The sequence below is a fragment of the Sceloporus undulatus genome, chromosome 4 (genome assembly GCF_019175285.1).
Source record: "Sceloporus undulatus isolate JIND9_A2432 ecotype Alabama chromosome 4, SceUnd_v1.1, whole genome shotgun sequence".
Classification (NCBI taxonomy): Eukaryota; Metazoa; Chordata; class Lepidosauria; order Squamata; family Phrynosomatidae; genus Sceloporus; species Sceloporus undulatus.
This window is the reverse complement of record NC_056525.1, coordinates 25,651,785-25,668,284: the sequence shown is the minus strand read 5'-3', so window position 1 is coordinate 25,668,284 and position 16,500 is coordinate 25,651,785. Positions and strand designations below refer to the sequence as shown.

Genomic DNA, 16,500 nt, shown 5'->3' with positions numbered 1-16,500 from the left:
TATTTCCTAGTTTCTTACACTGGCTTGCCCATGATATCCTCCAAACAGTACACTCATGACCAACAAGCTTTGCAACTAGAATCTATTCCAATTCACATAGAATTTTTAAAGAACAGTTTCTTGGGTAGGACTTTATGGAAAAACAGCAGCTTAATGATCCAGTAGGTTTCCTCACCAGCTGCAACACAAGACAAGAAAAGGGAAAAGTTACTTCTCTCAACTGCCATAAACTATAATTTAAGTTCATATCTCCAATAGGAACACTTGAACAGGGCCTCTGAATAAACTAAGAACAATGGTTGCACAAAGGTGTGGCTGTTTCATACCAAGTGTCCAAAAAGGATAATGGGAAGATATTTGTTGGATCAGACGTAAACATCCATTTGTCTTGTGATGACAAAAGCAAAAAAAAATTCACTCTGCAATCAAACAGATTAAGATGGGAGAGGCCAAGATGAAAATGGACAGTAAACTGGTTTGAGAAAAACAAAGAGCAGAAACCAAAGCTAAAGACATTTTCCACACATAACTAATGCATCTAAGCATGCTCTACCCTACTCTGGAGACCATGGTTTGAACCCCTGCTTGAGCAAGGAAACCCACTTCAGGACGTTCAGCAAGTTGCACTCCCTCAGCTCAGAGAAGGGCAAAAGCAAACCTCCTCTGACCAAATCTTGCCAAGAAAAGCCTGTGATAGAGTTGCCATAAGCTGCAAACGAGATGAAGGCACACAACAACAAAGTTTAATACTAATGAAATAACTGTGTACAAGCTCATATACCTTATACCTAACATTAATTATAAAATAAAGCACTGTCTTTAAAAATATCAAATCATGGTTTTAAAACTTTATTAAATTGTGGCTTTCACTCTTTCTATAGGATTGTGAGTTTACTGCCATTTTTTCTTTGAACATACAGCCCTGTTTTAAGTATAGTGACTGGACATCTTACCTTAAGCTGGCCATGAACATCTTATGGTATGTTTAAAATTCCTCAGAATCCAAAATGACACCAGGGAACCAGCTAGATTAAGAAATATTTTACCAGTTGTGGCCAGCCTTTTCTGGCAAATCTGTCAATAGCTCACAGTGAGACAGCACCCCTGCTGTGCATACTAGGTTTGTGCAGCTTCCAAGACTTGGGGGATATTTTTGCCTCTGATTCAGTAAAGCAGGGGGTCAGCAATGTAGAACCAAGTAAGACTGCTAGCTGATTCTGTCTGTAAAAATACATGGCTAGCTGTGTTGACCATAAGAGAAATTCCAAAGTCCATGCTGTGGTAATGCCTTTATTGGGCCAACCAAAAAATCTCTGTTCACAGGCTCTATGCCTCTCATCCATTTTTCCTTGTGCACCTTTTTCACCTTTGCCAAATAAAGGAACATGTAGGTTTCGAAAGGTTACAAAGAGAACTGTCTTTTTGGTTGTCTAAAAATGGTACTACCACATTATCAACTTTGGAATGATTCTGCCCAGATAGGCTAGAAACCCCAACTCCCTCTTGTGAAAGATTGTGTATCTTTGCAATAGCATTGTAATAGGGGGGGGGGGGGGAATCACAATTACAGATATTGCTATTTTTGGCAGCACAATGTATTTATTGATGTGTCTTCAAGCTGCCTGTTGACTTATATGACTCCATGAATTACACGGGGGGGGGGGGATACTCAGAGGTGGTTTTGCCAGTTCCTTTCTCTAAAATACAGCCTATAGTACCTGGTATTCACTGGCAGTCTCTCATCCAAATACTAACCAGAGCTCACTCTGCTTAGCTTCCAAGACCAGGTGGGATCTGGTGCCTTTAGGTCATTTAAGGAATTACACCACACAATCATGTCTTAAAAAACAAATAAACAAAAAAGCACCAGCAACTCCCAGTGAGTCTACCAAGTGCACATGATTGCAACCTGAGAGAAGCGTTTCATAATCTAATTCTTTTCCTACTTTTTTTATATTAACGTCCAATTATAATCTTTGCAACTAAACCCAACTAAATGAAACTAATCCCAAGTTTTAGTTAGTGTAATGTAAAATGAAAACACAAAGCTACCTAATATGAATCAGGCTTTTCATCTACCCTGCCCAGCACTGTCCACTCCAACTGGTATCCACTTTCTAAATTTTAGGTAGGTAGGTAGGTAGAGTGGCCCCTTGTTATCCATAGATGCTCAAGTCCCATTAAATATAATGGCAGAGCAAAATTGTATCCCTTATATAAAGTGGAAAATCAAGGTTTTCTATTTGGGTTTATACTTTTGGGGAATATTTTTAAGCCGTGGATGCTTGGATCTGTGGATAAAAAATCCATAAAGAGGACCAACTGTATATTCCAATGCTTCTTCTATTGGAGGTGTTACAAACTGGATCTGTGCCATGTCCTATATAAAATACATATCCTGGGCTGAGGCTTGTGCCTCTCCTCCATGGTGGAATGAAGCTATAACCAAGATTTCTTCGAAATGACAGAAGCTTTCTTTCTGCCCCAAATATTGACTTCAGTGTATTTCTCTATATGACTATTCGCTGTCATTATATTTTTTTTCAGTTAAAAATTAGGATAAAATTTACATTTTGCTTAAAATGTCCAAGTACAGTCGGCCCTTCTTATGCACGGATTTTTTAAGACACGGATTCAAGCATCCACGGTTTGAAAATGTTAAAAAAAAAAGTACAAATTTCAAATATCAAACCTTGATTTTTCCATTTTTATAAGGGACACCATTTTGCTATATTATTATATTTAATGATACTTGAGCATACATGGATTTTGTTATCCATGGGGGATCTTGGAATCAAACCGCAGTGTATAACAAGGGTCCACTGTAGTACTACCCAAACAGCTGGGATACATATACACTCGTCCCTCTACATTTGCGGCTTTGACTTTGCGGCTTTGGTTATTCACAGATTTTATTAATATGTTCTCTCTAGGAACCTCTAGATCCTCCAGCACAACTCTATGGTCAACTTTAACCAAAAGTCACACTGAAAGACCTAGAGATTCCTAGAGAGAACTAGGCACTCAGCATTTGTAGCTCCTCCAGCGCAATTCTATGGTCAATGTCTGGCAGATGTTGGTCACAGTGTTGCACTGGAGGACCTAAAGATTCCTAGAGGGGTGTTCTCTCAGGTAAAAAATACTGAGTTTTTTGCAGTTTTTCAGTCCTGTGCCACTTACACCAGTGAATGGGGAGGGACGAGTGTATATCTATCTAAATCTTAAAAACTTAAGTTTTAGTTAGTGTACTAACTAAAGTAGGGATTCTGTCTGCCCCGCACTGCCACATTACATTTAGTGTTGAAAAGGGCAGCTGCATGCTGTCTACCTTATTCTAGGTGATTTATGTTGCTGGGAGCCAGAAAAAACACTTGCTTACTTTTTTAAAAAGTGTCTGGCTAGGGAGAAAAACATGCTTCTATCAGTTTTCAGTGATTACAAATCTTGGTGTTTGGAATAAGAACGCTGCCAAACAGCTCCTCTTTTGTTTACGTCACTCTTATATTCAACAAAGTTTTCAATGTTTAACTTTCCAATATCTTTATTGTCTATATATATTCACAAATTGGATTTTTAATGCACTAACCTGTAGAAAGCTAGAAATTTTACACATGCACTTGAAACTTACAAATAACTTATATTTCATAGGAGAAATGTCCAAAATAAGCTACAGCTGTCTTCAAGATTTACAGTACAAGTCATAACACCATATGCCCAAACTCAAGGTGAACTGTTTTTGCATTTTTTTTTCACTCATCACAGTAGAACCATCCAACACAGAAGTAAACCATCTATTTTCGCCACTAATAACAATAATTATTTTAAACTTGTACAAAAGTATTTGAGGGAGCATCACCTTTAGCACAACAACCCAAAATAGTTTTAATAACCTATCAAAATTATTATCTATCAATTAATGAAGCTCTAGAATAGAATAATAATTTTTCAAAATTATTTCAACAAGCAAAGATGCTGAGATTTGTGGTTGCAATATTTAGTATGGCTGATACTTCCCAAATATCAAAAAAGCAAACAGAAAAGAAATGAAAATGTTTATTGATGTTAAAAAGAAAGTTGCATGGAATTCATAGTATTTTATAGGACTCAATGAATTCCTACAGCATCTACAAGCTTGGAGAGATGTTTGAATATATTTCTATTAAGCACAAGCTACATACACTATAACGAAATGCACATCTTTCCTGACATATGTTTACATTCTGTATATTGAAACCAGTGTCATGCTTTTAAACAACCACACTACAAAGAGACAACCTCAACCAACCATACTTGGGAAGTTATTCTTCTTTAATATCTTTAAGATGCTCTGGCTTTATTGCACATCACAAAAGTGTGTTGACTGATTGCAGCCCAATTGCTTCTACTTTCCATTAAAACGATCTGAAACAATACAGAATATTATTAGGCCTTTTTTTCAGCCCCGTCTTTAAAGCAACTTATTAAGAATCCTTACTTTGCTGCAGGGTTTCATCTTAAATTATTGCCAAAGGGTTTGGCACAGAATCACTTCTGTCCAAGTGAAAGTTGTGGCTGATATCCTGTGACAAGAAACAGGATTTAGCAGTCTTATGGCAACAAACATCCAATATCAAGGAGCTGGATGTTTCTGCATAAATGTAGGTCACACTATGCTACACAGGTGGCATTTTTCTTTTCATTCTTCCTACTAAACAGTGAAACATTGTTTTATTGTTCCAGGAACTCATAACTTCATCATATAGTTTTAACTATAATAATGAGCCATTACCATTTATAGAAGAATCCAGCTATCTAAGCAGCATGTAGACTCAACAACAGTGCCTATAGAAAACAACACTGCCCTATAGAAAAAACCACTGCATTGTTGTAAACTATTAATCTTTTCTATTATCAAAGCAAGAAACAGGTATGCAACTATATAAGATTGATGACATCTAATGTCACAAATGAGTTGAAGCTAGTCCTTTACACACCTGTAAAGTTATATGTTCAAAACAAGAAAAGAGATAAGCCCCCCCCCCCCCCCCGTGCATTACACTTTTCTCACTTTCAGCTTAAACTACTACTTTGATCTGGGGGCAGGGGAGCACAGCATCAACTCCTAAACTACCAGGAGACACCTCCAGTGGCAGAAGGAAAACCAACTGTAATGAACATTATCAAAAGCTTCTGGCTGGTATGACACTCACACACACAGGGTGACCAGATGTCCTAACTGCAAAGAAGGTCAAGGCACCACAAAACATAGGATGCTCAAGAAAAACACAGGTGACCAAATTAATGCTAAAAGTACTCACAAAAAATATAAATCCATGATTCTCAGCCATGCTCAAAATGGAGGACATTTTGGAATGCCTCCTGGACAGAAGGTTCCAGGATGTGTAGGAATCATGGAGTTGGAAGAGACCTCAAAGGCCATCCAGAGTCCAACCCTTCTGCCATGCAGCCTGAGCACCTTCGACAGATGGCCATCCAGCCTGTGCTTGAAAACTTCCAAAGGAGGAGTCTCCACCACTCTCTGAGGGAGTGGGTTCCACTGTCAGGAAGTTTTTCCTCATGTTGAGGTGGGATCTCTTTTCCTGTATTTTGCATCCACTGCAAACTGGAGAACGATAGGCCTGGTCACTTTGCACACACACAGACACACCAAGGATGGCACGCATTTGAGGTGCTACACCAAGAAGACACCTTGGGTTCACAGCAAACTGAGGTGAGAGAAGCTAGATTGGTTAAACCAAGGCTCTGGCCACTAAACCTTCTGCCTGGGCTGCTGCTGCTGCTGCTGCTGCTACTACTGCTGCTGTCAGCTCCCCAGAACAACTGAGCCTGCAGTGATAGGCCCGTTTTCCCAGGCCTATAGAAGGCGCTGTGTAGCAACTCCAGGCTGTGCATCTGGGGCCCTTCCCCCACCATTCCCCTCCCTCCCTCCTTTCTGCCGCAGCCTTACCCAGTGTAGAGAATGCGCCCCCTACTGACTCCTAGAGCTCATGTCTCCATTCCACCGACTGGCTGCGGTGCATTTTGGGTGGGGGCTGCCATAGAGAGACATACATTATTTTCCTCCTAAACGTTCCCCAACACTCTCCATGAAACCATGGCTTTTAAGGTGAAGCCACCAGCCTCATCCCATCTCTGCCAAAGTAAATGAATAAATGGACTGTTATAGGAGCAAGAAAGGAGGGTCAAAAGCAACAACACTCCAGGCCCCCCCCCCCTTTCCTTCCAGCTTCAGAAGCAAGGCTCGGTCTTCCTTCTTTGTGTGAGAGAGAGGTTTCAAAAAAGAGAGCAAGGACTAGTTGGGATGGATGCAGCAAGGCAGGGTTGCAGAGGTGGCCGGGTGCCCGGATCCCGCCTTCCCCGGCCTTGATTGAAGGGGAAAGGAAAGCAGGGTAGTGGTGATGGTGGCAGAGGAAAGGAGGCTCTCCTGGGTGGAGGGTGGTTCCGCATCCTGCTCCACAACTCCGCAGTCATGAGGGGCTTCCCTCCTTCCCCCTCCCAAGCCCTCCATGCTCCCGCCACAACGGCACATGCTTCTGGACGGAGGAGGAAAAGACGGCGCCCTCCGCACGCCTCAAAGGAGGCCGCCATCCCCTCCCTCCTTCCCCCTGCTTTCCTCCCTCCCTCCCTCGCAAAGCTTCCCTCCTTCTTCCACGATGCGAAGGACCCTGCAATCACAGCCACACTCGGGGGCGCAGCGTCGAAGACGAAGAGGACGAAGGGCCTCCTCCCTGGATGAGAAGGAAGGAAGTATAGACAGAGAGAGAGAGAAGGAAGGAAGGAAGCAAAGGGGGAGAAGGAAGGAAAGAGGGAGAAGTAGAGAAGGAAGGAAGGAAGCAAAGAGAGACAGGGATGGCCGATCTACCCCCGAAAGGCTGGATCAAGCGGGAAGGGAAGGTGGAGGGGGAAAGCCAGAGAAGCCGGCCTAAGGAAGGGTGGATGGAGGACGAAAGGAGAGAGAGAAGGAAGGAAGGAGGAGGAGGGAAAGAGCCGGGGAAAGGATAACATCAAAAGGGAAGGGAAAGAGCCGGGAAGCCGGCCTCAGGACTGATCTTGGAGGAGGAGGAGGAGGAGAGCCTGCAGGGACCTCATCCTTCCCCGAAGAGCCGAAGCAAGCGGGCAAAGGAGGCGGAAAAGAGCGAGAAGGGAAGGCGCCGAGGAAGGCGGCCTGCCGGAGAGGAGGAGGGATAGCAGATCCAGAGGGAAAGGGAGGAGAGGCGTCCGGGACCCATCTCTCAATAAAGCGGGAAGGGAGGAGGAGGCGGGAATAGAGCCGAGGAAGCCGGCCTCAGGACGGATGGAGAGAGGAGGAAGGCAAGGCTTTCCCGCCGCCGCCGCCTCCGCCTCGTGTGTCTGCGAGGGCAGCTGCATCCTTCCTGCCGGGGCCTGCTGCGAGAGAAGAAGGCTGAGGGCTGCTGCTGGGCTCCTACCTGGCTGCCTCCCGCGCTCCCTCCTCCTCCTCCTCCTCAGCGGCGGGCGCTGGCTCTCCTCAGGCGGCGGCAGCGCGGCTGCTCTGGTGGCCAGCGGTTCCCGGATGGAGGCTGGGCTGCTGCGCCCGGCGGAGGCTGCGCTGGGCGCGGGGGAGACAAAGGGGGCCGGGGGGCGGCGGGGAGGGCGCTCGGCCGGGGCTCGGGCCCAGAAGGGGCGCCTGCTCGCGGGTCTCGTGGCGGCGGCGGCGGCGGGGCGCGGGCGGCTGGGGAAGGAAGGGAGGGAGGGGGGCTCCCTCGGCGCCCTGCAGACAATACAGCCGGGTCCCTCCTGCCCAGAACCTGCCCTGGCCAAGATGGCGGCCGAGAAAGAGCGGAAGTGACGCGGGGCGCTCATTAGCATATGGGACTCATTGTCCGGCCGGGGATGTGGGGACTGGGGAGCAACCCCTTCCCCAATACACAGGGCGCGCTCCCTTGGAGGCCTTGAGGGAAGGAAGCCGAGCAGGGCCAAAAGGGGCTCGTTTCTTTAAGGCTTTCTCGGCCCTGAAATGAAGCGGGCCCTTTAAGTGGGAAAAAGAGGTGTGTGGAGGGGAGCGGGTTACATAACCCCGTCAGTGTTGGTGGGGGGATTCTCGCGAGAAAGAGGGTGCCGGCGGCGGGATCTGCCCCGGCTCCGCTAGGAGGCGCCGCGCCCTGCGGCTGCAATAGAGCTAGAGAGAGAGAGAGAGTTAGGGCGCGGCGCCGCCCGCTTATCCCTCCGCCGCCCCCAGCCGGGACTACATCCTTCCCTGAGGGGAGGAGGGGAAAGGGTCACCACCAGCCCCACGAGGGGGAGGGGGCTGAGGAGCAGAGCCAGAGAGGGTCACGTGACCCGTGGGTGAGGGCACCACGTGACACCAGGGCCTAGTAGTGCCTTCCACCTCCTCTGAGCCAGCATCCTCCTGCTGTGGGGCCACAGGCCTTGGAAGCAGGGCCACCCAGACATGTCCCCCTTTTACCAGGGCCTGCCTTACATTTCAGCCTTTTGTCCAGGAGGGATCCCAGAAATGTCCTCCATTTTGAGAAGAAGCATGAGGAGGGTTTGAGCATTGGACAGAGGCTGCATCTACACTGGAGAATTAACCCTGTTTGTCACCGTTCTGGCTCAAGGCTATGGAATTCTGGGAGCTTTGCTCCGCTCTGGGCCCACAACAAACTCCCAACTCCCAGAATTCCATAGCCTTGAGCCGGAACAGTGACAAACAGGGTTGTTTCTCCAGTTTAGACTCTAGAGACCAGGGTTCGGATCCAGGCTCCACCATTGGGTGACCCTGGCCAGACACACACTCTCAGCCTCAGAGGGTGGCCATGGCAAACTCCCCTCTGGAGGAACTTGCCAGGGAAATCCAGTGACAGGTTCACCACCATAAGTTCAAAACGACTTGGCACATAACTACGAGAAGCATAGAATCGTAGAGTTGGAAGAGACCACAAGGGCCATCCAGCCCAACCCCATTCTTCCATGCAGGAACTCTCAATCAAAGCACCCCGGCAGATGGCCATCCAGCCTCTGTTGAAAGACCTCCAAGGAAAGAGATTCCACCACTCTCTATTGAGGGAGTGTGTTCCACTGTCGAACAGCCCTTACTGTTCCACCTAACGTTGAGGTGGAATCTCTTTGCATGGATCCCTTTTTATATGAGTGTTCTTCAGCTTTCATTTGGTCATGTCCTGCATTATTTTATTTTTCTGGAATGCCCTACATTTCATGGCGCCCTGTCCTCCTTTGCGGCTAGGACATCTGGCCATCTTGCTTCCAAGGGAGCCTTTTGTATTAAGCACCACCAAGTGTGCTACACATACTTCCCAGCCATGTCTCTGCCTGCACCATAGTGTGCAAAGGGATCTTGTAACACCTTTGAGATTAACAAAGAAGTTGGCAGCATGAGCTTTCGTAGACTTGGGCCTACTTCTTCAGACACATGTTTTGGAGAAGTGGGCCCAAGTCTACAAAAGCTCATGCTGCCAACTTCTCTTTCAAGTAGTCTCAAAGATGTTACAAGATCCCTTTGCGTACTGATTTTCCAGACTAACACACCTATATTTTTTAATTCTGCACCATTGTGATCACCCATGGACATAGCAATTGCTCCATGGATGGATTGACAATGAGTGTGCGAGGTCAAGACCACATAATGAAGGAATGACCAGGCTTGGTCTTTCGCAGTAGAATGGATAAGAGCATGGTGGTGATCATTGGACAGACTGATTTTTCATTCTTGTAACTTCTAAAGTCACTCTACATAATCTGACCAGTCACTTGAAGAGGCATTGTGTTGAGGTGTAAAAAGGAATATGCTGTGCAGTCTCAGCATCATTGCAAGGTGTGACTTAGGGAGCTGGGCATCTTTAGTCTGGAGAAGAGAAGATTAAGAGGTGATGTGACAACCTTGCTTAAATATTTGAAGGTATGTCATATTGAGGAGGGAGCAAGCTTGTTTTCTGCTGCTCCAGAAACAGGACCTGGAACAATGGATGCAAGGTACAGGAAAAGAGATTCCACCTCAACATTAGGAGGAACTTCCTGATAGTAAGGGCTGTTCTACAGTGGAACACACTCCTTCCTCGGAGTCTTGTGGAGTCTCCTTCTTTGCAGGTATTTAAACAGAGGTTGGATGGCCATCTGTTGGGGATGCTTTGATTATGTCTTCCTGCATGGCAGGGGTTTAGACTGGATAGCCCTTATTGTCTTTTCCAACTCTGTGATTCTATGTAGCATGCCTGCAGAGTCATGTAATTTCCTAAATATGCAGCACAGCCAAAATTCTTTGGGACAACCATGGACCTCTACACTCCTTAAATGTAAGTACATTGTTAGTACTGGATGAGAGACCAAACTTACTAAGTACAGTTGAACTGTCACAATGGCTGGTGGAGCAGGGAGTAGTAGCACTTCAGCATAACAAAGATAACAATCACACAAATGACTATATCAGTGGCCGTTCTTTAATAGCAAGTGTAACCACAACAAAACAATCAGCAACCATCATGCACTGAGTCTTCCTAATAGCATAATAGCAACCATACATAGCAATGGCACAGTCTGATTACTGACTATGCAAGAGAATGCAAATATAGCAAGCATACACAATAATTGTCTTCAAGCCAGGGTGCTGTGAAATGCTGTGGGACCACAGTAGCAACAGAAACCAAGCATACTATTAGTAATGCCACTGTGACTGACCAGCAGGGATATTTATGCTGTAAAGGGTTATACTGAATGATCACTCTTTTGATAATAAGCTGTTTATCATCTATCATAAGAACATCAAAAGAGTGACTCTGAATTGCATGATCAATCTAGCTCAGTGGTTCCCAACCTTCCTAATGCCGTGACCCTTTAATACAGTTCCTCATGTTGTGGTGACCCAAACCCATGAAATTATTTTCATTGCTACTTCATAACTGTAATTAAATAGGTGTTTTCCAGTGGTCTTAGGCGACCCTCATGAAAGGGTCATTCGACCCCCAAAGGGGTCCTGACCCACAGGTTGGGAACCACTGATCTAGCTAGTCTAGTATTTTTCGTTCAGCCAGCCAGTTGCCTGTGGGAAGCATGCAAAGGGGACACAACCCTGCTCTGTTCCTCATGATCCCCAGCAACTGAAATAAAAGGCATACTGCTCCTCACACTGGAGAGAAAAGATATCCCTCACAGATAGCCTTGTGTTTCTTTAATTTGTCTAGTCCTCTGTTAAAGGCATTCAAGATGCAGACTATCACTACCTCTTGTGAAAGTTAAAACCACAATTTAACTATACAGTGTGTGAAGAAGTATTTTATGGGTTCCAAATCTCTTAAAATTTCAGTGAATGACCCTGAATTCCAGAGAGGGGGATAAAAAACTTCCTGCCTATTGTATCCACGCCTTGTATAATAATTGTTGTTTTCCTTCAAGTTGTTTCTGGTGATCCTAAGATGAACCTATCATGGGGTTTTCTGGGGTTAAGAGTATGTGACTCACCAAGATCACTTAATGTATTTTTGTGACCAAACAAGGAATCGAATCATGATCTCCAGAGTCTTAGGCCAGATCCACATGGGCCAGAAATCTCCTGGACCAGTGCAGAGTATTCTAGCCATGGAGTGGCCCCAGCGCCCCATTACCTGGGGCCCTCCATTGCGATACCAAGTGCTGCCATGTGTCACTCCTTCTGAGCCCAAAAATAAAATGCCCAGTTTCATTCTGCCCTCATTCTGAGGGAGCGATGTGTGGCTGCGCTGGGAAGCACAGTGGGATGCATTGTAACCAGCTGCTTGACATCACAACAGAGGGAAGATCCGGAGCAAAAGGTAGCTTTTAAAAATACATTTTAAGAATGTTGTAGAGGGGATTCGGTGCTGAACGGGCCAGAGTCGTCTGGATTGTTCACACCAAAAATGCGAATTGGAGTATGCATCGTTCCTGCTGAGAGGATGTGGGAGAACATTTTATTTGTCTCATGCAAACAGAGCCTTAGTCCAATGCTCAAACCACTACACCATGCTGGTTCCTGCATAACTGCATACATCTCTGTTATTTCTCACCTCACTCATCTTTGTATACAGTCAGCCCTCCATATCCATAGATTTTTTTATCCATGGATTCAAGCATCCATGGCTCGGAAATATTTTTAAAATATATAAATTTCAAAAAGCAAACACTGATTTTGTCATTTTATATAAGAGACACTATTTTACTATGCCATTGTATATAATGGGACTTGAGTATCCATGGATTTTGGTATCCGTGAGGGATCTAGGAACCAAACCCCAGCGGATACCAAGGGCCCACTGTATTTGTACATGGACACATGCATTAAACAACTCAAAACATCATAACCTTTCCTCGCAGGGGTGTTGCTCCAATCTGTCATTTTGATTGCTCTTCTTTGCAGTACAATGTTGTTTTTCTGGTCCAGTGACAATTATAGCACTACAATTCCACTTTAACCATCATTACAACATCTTATGGAATTCTAGGATTTGCAGCTGGGGGAGGAGTATTTAGAATTCTCACCCAGAGAGTTCTATCGCCTCACCAAACTTCAACTTTCAGGATTCAATAGGATGGATTCAAAGCAGTTAAAGTGGAGACATAGTCCTACAGTATATCAAGTGACCTTACATTTGGCATAAGCAAGTTCCTGTTATTCCGAACCATTATTGTATTTTCCCCTCAAATTTAAGCTGAAACAAAGTACAGTTTAGGGGAAGGAAAGACAACCTTTTCAGCTGAAAAATATGGAGGGTCCAGGGCCTCAGAATGGTCAGTGGGGGTTTCAAGGGTCATACCCAAATGGCTGCATGCAGACCGCAGGCTACAGGATTCCAAACCCTGCTTGAAACACTTTGTGGTTTTTTTCCTTGCAAAGAAGTAATGTTAAGACCTTTTCTGAAGAAATCATAATTGGATCCTATGTAAATACTGGCCAGTTTCCAATCTTCCATAGGTAACATTTTAGAGCAAGTGATGACAGTCCAACTAAAGGCTTTTTATGATGAAGCTTATTTGGTCACGTTCCAATCTAGATTCAGGCCTGGTTTTGAGACAGAAAGTTTGAGTGCTTTGGTGGATGATCTGTGCAAGGAACTGGACTGCTTCAAGGCTTTTATTACCATCAGTTATAGTATCCTTCTTGCCTATTTGCCCAATATGAGACCTGGGGCTTTTCTACACTGGCAGTAAACCCTATACGTATACCATAGTGGCTGTACCCATGCACATCATGTTCATCAGGATTCACAGGCAATGTGGGCCTTTTCTCCAAAAATCCTTTTACTTCACATTCACTTGGAAAATCTGGATTGATGGCCAGGACATGGTTTTGGGGCTCAAAATACTCAGCACTATAAGACGTGATCATTGACACTTAAACAGTTCTGGGTTGTGGTTTTTCTGCTCATGACCAACGATCTGAATCTGGCCTTGTGTTGGACAGAGGAAGGCAGGAAAACAGCTGGCCTGGCCCAAGACATTTTGAACCATCCCTTTTCTTCCAGGTTGCTTCAATCTTGCCAAGGGAGTGTGGTGTTATTGAAGTTGCTACTGATCAGGAAACTGCTGTGGCAACAGGGTGAGTATGGGGCTTTCCACCAATGTAGACAACTGCAATAGTCCAGTGATTCCCAATACTGCCTCCGTGGGGGAGGTGGCAAAATCTAGGGGGCCAGTGAAGAAAAAGGAAGCAGCAGGGAGTTGTTGGAAAGGCATCAGAAATAAGTAAGCAGTTTTTACAAAGTATATGATAAAAAAGTTACAAACTCTTGGGAGGTGCATAATAGTGGGTCCCACATGGCCTTCCATCAGGGGAAGATGTTGTTGTGGTACTAGTAAGAGAACAAGGTCTCTGTGGTCATGTTATAGGCAGAAGAGGAAGGAGTCAGTACCATTTTACTCCTCTGCCTCAGGCAGCAAAATGTCTTGGGCCAGGCCGGTGGATATCCTGCCTTCCTCTGTCCAGCACAAGGCCAAGCTCAGATCTTTGGTCATGAGCAGAAAAACAACAACCCAGAATTATCTAAGTGCCCTGTCCCCTCCCCAAATCTTTTCATGTCTCAGAGGAAGCAACATGTGGCAACATGTGGCATCTACTCAGCATCACAATGGAGGGCCCCAGGTAATGGGGACATTGGGGCAGCTTCAGGGCCAGAATACTCTGAGCTGCTCTAGGCAGCTTCTGGCCCAGGTGGACCTGGGCTAAAACACTGGAGATCATGGTTCAATTCCTTGCTCAGTCATGGAAATCTATTGGCACTTGAAGTGCCCCCCCCCCCCCCGGCTCTCTCTATCCTCCCAGGACTTCTTGCACAAATCTACCATCTATTTATGTGTATTGTATCTTGATCTTATATATTTTCATGATTTATCATTTGCTGTACACCATTTTTAACTTTGTTTATAAGCAGTATAAACCAATTTGTTAACCAATAACCATACTGAAATTATCCAATTATCATGAAGTACAACATCTAGGCTGGCCACGTCTTTTTTCTTTTTTTTACAGAGACCAATCCAAATTTATTTTAAAGATAAAAGGATCATAAGAAAGGAGACCAAGGAGCCTGGAGGTTTCTCACTCAGCACCTGAGAAGTCACAAATGTGACCTGGTGACAGTTCCCAACTAAAGGGAGAGGTCTTATATTTCTCTTTAAATTATAGTAATTATTTATACATTTAAATCTTTTAATATAAATAACCTTCCTCCTGGGGGGTGGTGCAAAGCTTAACTGGCCACCCTAATGCCATATTTGATAATCTGTGATGTTTTTTGGAACAATAGCTTCATTCTTACCAAAAGCCTGAAAAGGAATCTTTGTTTTTTCTTGTGGTGTGCCTTCAAGTCGTTTCCAATTTATGGCATCCCTAAGGCAATGCTGTCATGTGGTTTTCTTGGCAAGTTTCTTCAAAAGGGGTTTGCCTTTGCGATGCTGAGAGTGTGTGAGTTGCTCAAGTGGGTTTATGTGGCCCAGCTGGGATTTGAACCCTAGTCTGCAGAATCCTAGTCCAATATTTTTTGACATCACACCTACTCAAAAAAGGAGTCTTAAGAGCCACAAAAACGAGGACTCTGTTGTTATTTACCTTAATCTCAAATTAGATGAATAATGGTGGGACTGGTGTAGCCATTGTGTGAGCCACTTAGATTTGCACAAAAGTCCACGAGCTTCAAGTGAAACAGGCCCAGTTTCTCCAGTCATTTCCTTATGTATGCCATCTTGCATATTGCAGCATGCCCAGATTTAAGCACTACTTCAGCTGAGACACAATCACACATAATGAACCCACTTAATAAATTATACAAAAGATGTATTCAAAGATATAGCCATGTTAGTCTGTAGAATCAGTATGTAGAGAGATCTTGTAGCACCTGTGAGACTAAGTGAAAGAAAGAAGTTGGCAGCATGAGTTTTGTAGACTTCAGTCTATTTCCTCAGATGCTTGGGTGGAGTCGAAGCAGGGACAGACATATATATGCCATAAGTATGTGGGAATGTCAATTCAAATTCAAAATCCTTTGGGTATAGAAATGAAGTAGCAACTCCAGTTTTAATGATGGCTCTTTGTGGACAAAGACATAGCCATTGGATATGGAAATGAGATGGCAAGACCAGTTTGGCAATTTTGAATTTGAATTGACATTTTCACAAACCTATGCCATATATATGTCTGTCCCTGGTTTCCACTCCACCAAAATCATCTGAGGAAGTAGACTGAAGTCTACGAAAACTCATGCTGCCAACTTATTTCTTTTAGTTAGTCTCAAAGGTTCTACAAGATCTCTCTACAAGGGATGTAGTATAGTTAACATACATAGCAATAGTAGCTACTGCATTACTACAACAATAATAATGTCTACCTGCATTCAGCAGTAGCTTCCCCAGAGTATCTTAGGCCACGATCCTATTGACAATGGCATTTCAAGAGTGGAGTAGTGGGAGTGGTTCACACCAGATGCAGCCAATAAGGGAGTGCATTGTCTGTAGAGAATTTAAGAAGAGTGGCATTGAGAGCTTGGCAGAGGGTTGGATTTTATGGCCCTTGAGGCCTCTTCCATATCTCTCTGATTCTATTGGAAGATATAGCCATGCTAGTCTGTAGAATCAATATGTAGAGAGATCTTGTAGCACCTTTGAGACTAACTGAAAGACGTTGTCAGCATGAGCTTTCATAACTACAGTCTACTTCCTCAGATGCACTAACACATCTGAGGAAGTAGACTGTAGTCTACGAAACCTCATGCTGCCAACTTTTTTCTTTCAGTTAGTTTCAAAGGTGCTACAAGATCTCTCTATCATTCCGTGACAGCCTTTTCAAGACACTGACATTTTCATTGTCCCTCACCTGCTTAAGCAAAGACTTCCAAAACCCATCCTTATCCCTCCTCTTCAGAGCCAGTCACCAATCAGTCTTCCCCACATGGCTGGGGTGGAGTGAGGCAGGAAAGGTCCTCTGGGTCTTTTTCGTCACAGGTCATTACATTAAGAGCTGAAAATTCAAGCCATTCGTTGTGTTGTGTTCATGGATGAGTCATCAATGGCGAGATTAGTCAC

At 44.6% G+C, this 16,500-nt stretch overlaps 1 protein-coding gene and 1 long non-coding RNA gene across 3 annotated transcripts in view; both read right to left on the bottom strand.

Moving 5' to 3' along the window:
* The window catches only part of LOC121928029 (activity dependent neuroprotector homeobox), a 58,905-nt gene extending 51,299 nt beyond the window's left edge, over positions 1-7,606 (bottom strand). For both annotated transcript variants that reach the window (XM_042462211.1, XM_042462212.1), the window contains exon 1: positions 7,428-7,606. The gene's annotated coding sequence lies outside the window, so the exon portion shown is untranslated. The remainder of the gene's footprint in view (positions 1-7,427) is intronic.
* Positions 7,607-10,399: 2,793 nt separating this feature from the next.
* LOC121927540 lies at positions 10,400-16,040 on the bottom strand. Its single transcript, XR_006103266.1, has 3 exons — positions 15,807-16,040; positions 15,032-15,205; positions 10,400-11,874 (listed from the first exon to the last, which is right to left on the bottom strand). It is a non-coding gene; the product is annotated as an uncharacterized LOC121927540 (long non-coding RNA).
* Positions 16,041-16,500: the final 460 nt, after the last annotated feature.